The sequence below is a fragment of the Dipodomys ordii genome, unplaced genomic scaffold (assembly GCF_000151885.1).
Source record: "Dipodomys ordii isolate 6190 unplaced genomic scaffold, Dord_2.0 Scaffold81, whole genome shotgun sequence".
NCBI lineage: Eukaryota > Metazoa > Chordata > Mammalia > Rodentia > Heteromyidae > Dipodomys > Dipodomys ordii.
Genome location: NW_012267297.1, coordinates 659765 through 666107, shown reverse-complemented (window position 1 = coordinate 666107; position 6343 = coordinate 659765).

The window sequence follows — 6343 nt, the reverse complement described above, 5'->3', positions numbered from 1 at the left end:
ACTCTTCAGCTCAAGGCTAGCACTCTACCACTTGAGCTACAGTGCCACTTCCGGCTTTTTTCTTATGTGGTGCTGAGGAATTGAACCCAGGGCCTCTGGCATGCAAGGCAAGCACTCTACCACTGAGCCACCTCCCCAGCCACATCCTGAATTCTTGGGGGAGTTTTAATGTTCACGGCTCGTGCATCAGTAGCATTGCCAATGAGAGTCTCTTCTACTCAAACCGTCTTGGGAAAGTGGCGGTGTTCTGCTCATCTATCTCGTTTCTTCCTGGTTCCTTTCTGCCAGATCCTGCCTCCTCCTGAGTGTGGTTGGGCCATGTGTGCGGTGGTCCCTTGTGGCTGAGGGCGTGTGGTAAGGGAAAAGAATGGTAGCTTGTGAGGTGAGGGGTCAGGGCCTTCACTGCCACGCTCCTGTTCTGTCGGCCGCACTGACCCGACAGTGAGACCCACCCTGGCTAGAAATGGACAGAGGAGGCTGAAGGTTTGAGGCTCTTGGCATCTCCAGTGGCACAGCCTCTGTGCACAAGACTCCTGCAGCTCACAAAGGCTTTCCTGATAGTCTCCCACCCTTCCTAGGCCCAGAAAGCCCAACACCACTACACGATTGCAATAAAGTGCATCAGGTAAGAGGTAACTAGGAAAAGGGGGGCTCAAGGGACCCGAGAAGGTCTGAAGACTACTTGTGTTTGTGCAATGCATCCCTGTGGATGTGGTTGGGGTTGGGGTCTGTGGGAAACTTTCCCCTGGGCAGTGGACCACAGGATAAGGCAGAGGGTGGAAGCAAGCCACGGGGACCTGGGTTATCTGCTGCCCACTCACCCTCACTTGCCTCACCCTGTCCGTCCGCCCCTCAATGAGAGAGAGCAGACAGAGATCATATGCTAACTTTTTTAATTGGGGTACTGGGGACATGGTAGATATGGCCATGCTGTCCCAGTGGCAGAGGGATCTGAAGGGCTTCCTCTTCTTTATTTTCCTGAAAGAAACAAACAAAGTTATGGGAACCAATAAAGAAGGAGCTGCTGTTTTGGGGGTAGGGGAGTTGAGGACCAAACTCCGGCCCTTGCCCTTGCTACACAAGCTCTCTTCCACCAAGCTAAATCCCCAAACCCATCAAGGTGGGGTTTTCCTCTTATTTTCATTTAATGTCCTCTCCTTCCTAGATTTTTTGTTACTTTTATGATCAGCATCTAGGAGATCATGGCTATGTGGAAGTTGGGGAAAAACTTAATTGTAAGTTGTGTCTCTTTTGGTTGTGATTGAAGTTGTTCAAAGACACATCTAAGAGACAGTCTGCCTCGTGTCCCTCCCAGTGAAGACCAGGATCAGGGCTGAACAGGATAAACTTTTGGAGAAGGGAATGGGAGGTCAGATGAGATCTGATTGCTCCTGCCTCGGAGCTCCTGCAGATGGCTTTTCAGTTTGAACACAACTTAGATGTATAGGCTAAAAAGCCTGGGTAGCACTTAGCCATACTGCACCTAGATATCACTTGTAGGGACAGTGGGTGAGAGCAGGTGAGGTGAGGTGGGAAGGGCCGGGCAGGCATTGCGGTGGCTGCTCCCCGAGGCGGGCAGGACACGGGCAGCAGAGACCACACCGAGGTCTCTGCAGTACCCACAGGCCCAGCAAGTCAGCCAGGGATCCCTGTGGGTAGGAACCTGTGCAGGCGCCCCTCGAACCCTGAGATTCCTAGGACCACATGTGGACAGCTGGGGTCCTCTGTCCACCCTGGAAAACCTGATGTGTGGTCCTGAACCACACAATCTCAACAGATTCTCCGAGATTACGTTCCCTGCTACTGTCTGAGTACGGTCAGGTGTGGGTGTTGTGCGTGGAATGAGTTTGAGCCGTACCTGTCCTGGAATGTGATTATTGGGGGTGACTGACCTTCAGAAGGTGGTTCTTCAGTGGGGGATAGTGTGGGTTTCTGGGAATTGTAGGGTTTGTTTTCATGCGGAGCTTTCTGTCCATGAGTAGGTCTGTGTCCGTGAGGAGCCCGGGAGGCAGTGCGCTCTTCTCCAGGCCCTTCCTCTTCCGAGGGCACATCTCCCTCTCCTTCTCCTTCTTCATCTCCTTCGCCTTCTCCGGCTTCGTCAGAGGTTGCAGGCGGGGGTGCCTCGGGTTGTTGGCCAGGCTCTGGGTTTGCTTCCGCAGCCCCTGTGTGGTTTTGGCACAAAAGACATAGTGTGTGTGTGTGTGGTGGAGAGAGGACACCTCTGGCTTTTGACCTCTGACCTTGTCACCCAGTGCTTCCTCCCTGCCCCGCCCCCTAGCCCCCCCCCCCCGTTCCCCATCAGTTCCTCTCTTTATCCAGACATTGGTCATATCCAACATCTCATAGCTACGTTCCTAGAAGTACATTCCCTGAAACTACCCCCAAATTAAGATCCCGGGTATCTGATTTCAGAGAGTAAGTCTCTAAAGACAGAAGTAAAACAAAGCAGAAGGTTGATGATCTCTGTGGTTGGCAGTCTTCTAGGTTTTGTTTTTATGAGCATGCTCCAAGTACTGGAAGCCTATGTGTTCAAGCCTGGCTCTGGTGCCGGAGCAGAGAAAGGCTAGACAGCGAGGGCTGGGAGCCTGTGGCGTGCGTGAGGAGGAGCAGGTATGGGGCTCCCGGCCCTGACTATGCAGTTAGTGCCAGAGACACAGCTGAGTGGAGATTCAGCCATGGTCACAGATGCTGTCTGTCTCCCTCTCCTTTGCCTCCTCACCCTACCACTGTTATTAGGACAGCAGATTATTTCTCTGATCTCCAGACCCCCACAGTTGTCCTTTAGTTTTAAAATTATGTTCTTTAGTTCTCTTGATCTTACATATCATCTTTCTATCTAGAGGAGACATTGTAGTCATTTGTATTTAATCCCCTGGGACCTCTTCCCATTCAGAGTCTGGCGTTATGTTTAAAAGTGTATGGACACTTTTCTATGCATGTTAATTGTTAAGTATCAATGCCTTTTTTTTCTTCGTCACCACTAATAAAACTAAGCAGAAGTCCTGGGATAAAACAGAGAGGGGAGGGGAGAGGAAGAGAGAGGGAGAGATATAGAGAGAATGGGTCACGGGTCTTTTCTTGTGCATTTTTTGGTGAATTACTGCCATTTTGGAGAGAAACCCTGTGCGGGGTAAAAGCCACTGACACCCTCTCTGTGCAGAAGATGCAGAAATTTCCCCCTTGCAATGCCTGTCTTGTTTTTCAGTAGTCATTTCTGCCTGGGAACAAACTTCTGTCAAATTAGCCCTTCAGCTAATATATATAAACAGAATATATTAATAACATATTAATACATTACTAATAATAAACATCAATAGTATATATTAAATGTATTCAACATATTCAAATTTATTTAACATATATTTCAATCTAGTCCTGTTATATATACACACATTTATTTATTTAGTTGGTCCTGCGCCTTGAAATCTGGGCCTGGGCGCTGTCCCTCCGCTCTTCAGCTCAAGGCCAGTGCTCTACCACTTGAACCTCAGCACCACTTTCAGTTTTCTGGTGGTTTATCGGAGATAAGAGTCTCATGGACTCTTCTGTCTGGGCTGGCTTTGAACTGTGATCCTCAGATCTCAGCCTCCTGAGGAGCTGGGATTATAGTCATGAGCCACTGGTGCCCAGCTTATTATTTTTTTTATTTGTGTGTATGTGTGTGCTGTCCTTGGACTTAAACTCAGGACCTGTCCACTGTCTGAGCTTTCTTCCTCAAGGCTAGCATTTGGTAACTTGAGCCATAGCTCTACTTCTGAATTTCTGGTGGTTAGGTGGAGATCAGCACCTCAAGGATTTTCCTCTTGGGCTGACTGTGAAAGGCCATCCTCAGATCCCAGCCTCCTAACTAGCTAGGATTACAGGTGTGAGCCATCAGAGCCTGGCTCCACACTTGTTTATTCCTTCCTGGCATGGAAGATGCCTTTGTTGCAGTGGCGTCTCTCTTCATCATCTGCTGGTCAGTTTAATGGAGCAGTAGCTGTCCCCAAAAATAAGGCTGGTCTGAGCAGAGAGGCCTTAACTGCCCTCACTACCTCAAATTCCCACTGGCTCCTGCTCTCCCCTCCCCTGCAGTCTCCTGAGGCCCATGTAGCATCCACCCCACCGAGTATGGCCCCATACCTTTGATTACGCTCTGAGTGGAGCTCAGGGCCAGCAGGGCCACAGTGAGCAGGACCAGCAGCATCGTGGAGGCAGCTCTGAAGTGGCTGTGAAGTCTGGGTGGGGAAGCAGGTGGCTCCCTTTATGAGGACAGAACAATGGAGCTCCGAGCTCGCCATGGCGACCTCACACCTAACAGTGGGGGGGGGGGGGCTCCTGTCCCTTACTTTTCTGTCTGGGATTGGCCTACCAGGATGAGGGTGTGGAGTCGGTCCTCAAACTGGGATTCATAAATAGTGTCACATGTGACTTGTGTAATGTTGCTGAAAAAATATCTCTTCTGTGTATTTGTCAGTGTTCCATGCTTAGATTTCCATATGGTTGCCAACACTGAGTTTTATGGCTGGGTGGGGGGAGGGAGGATAAGTCCCCATGGTATAAACTGAACTCCTCTGATATCTGGCTTATTTGACATGTGTCTTGGGAAAACTCCTTTATAGTGCTCTACCTTGGTTTCATTCTTATTTTTAAAATTGATAAGGTGTTTTCTCTTTTTTTTTTGTTGGTCATGGGGCCTGAACTCTGGGCCTGGGCGCTGTCCTTCAGCTCTTCTGCTCAAAGCTAGTGCTCTACCACTTGAGCCACAGCACCACTTCTGGCCTTTTCTGCTTATGTGGTGCTGAGGAATCGAACCGAGGGTCTCATGCATGCAAGGCAAGTGCTCTGCCACTGAGCCACCTTCCCAGCCCCTGGTATTTTCATTGTTTAAAATGTGAACAACTCCAGCGACTTTTATCGGTTCTCACTTGCTGCCCAGTGCGTGCGGGGACCATGACCCTGTTTTTCCATTTCTGTTGTAGGTGGGATGGTGGGTGCATGCCACCACACATGCTTCCCACTGGAGCTACGTGAACCTTCCCGCCTGGGCTGGCCTAGAACTGTGGTCTGCCCTTGAATCAGATGGGATGGCTGGTACACACCAGGGCACCCAGAAGGCAGTTAAGAAGCGGTATTGCCACATTAGCTGGAACTCTCCCAACCACAGCTTCCCAAATGTCAGCAAACGCTACAGGCAGGAGCCACCGTGCCTGGCTCACATGTTTTTTCAATACTGGTTTTGCTATGTGCCTTATTCAACCCAGTAACTCTTCCCAATTCTTTCAATAATGGGAATGAGAAGAAGTTATCAATGTACCATAATAAAATAAATAGAGTTTAAGACCTGCTTAAACAAAAGGGGTACCAGAAGATCTCTGTATCCTGGCAAGGATGAAGGTCAAGTTTAGAAGGTCAAGTTTAGGAGAAGGTGAAGGGCACCTGGCAGCCTGCCACAGCAAAGCCCAGGCTGGGCCCACCGACCTGTGACGACACTCCAACCTCCCCACTTCCATCTGAGAGAGTCCACGTTTGTTAGCCAAAACTTAAAATAACTGCTTTTGAGGAGCTTCTATCAGGACTAGGCCCAGAATTTTAGACTCAAACCTTCCTGTTACCATTGCTGTCAAAGACAAATGACCATTAATTGAGAATATCAACACATGAAACATATCTGAAGATTTGCAACTACATGACTATGTCTTTGAACCAAATGTAATCAAATGTCCTTAAAATGCTCTGTATTACATAATCAAACATTTCCATTATTGGGTAAAAGATTTGATTCCCTACCTGGGCAATAGTCTGTTTTTCCTTAGAAGTTTGCTGTTGTTAGGGCTGGGAACATGGCTCAGTGGTAAAGTGGTCACCTCACATGCATGAAGCCCTGGGTTCAATTCCTCAGCATCACATAAGCAGAAAAGGCCCGAAGTGGCGCTGTGGCTCAAGTGGAAGAGCTCCAGCCTTGAGCTGAAGAGCTCAGGGACAGTGCCCAGGCCCAGAGACCCCTCACCCAAAAAAAAAAAAGTTTGCTGCCGTTAGTCCAGTTGTTACAGTGAGTATTAAGACTCATTTATTAACCATTTATTTCATTACGGTATTACACAGTATTTTAACTTTTTTTCCCTCAAACAATTATGAACAGCTTGCTAGACCTAATATGTTACTTTACTATTGTTTTTTTTTTGTCAGTAGTGGTCTTGAACTCTGGGCCTGGGTGCTGTCCCTGTGCTCTTCAGCTCAAGGAAAGAGCTCTACCGTTTGAGTCACAGCACCACTTCTGGTTTTCTAGTGGTTTATTGGAGATAAGAGTCTCATGGACTTTCCTGCCTGGGCTGGCTTTGAACCGTGATCCTCAGATCTCAGC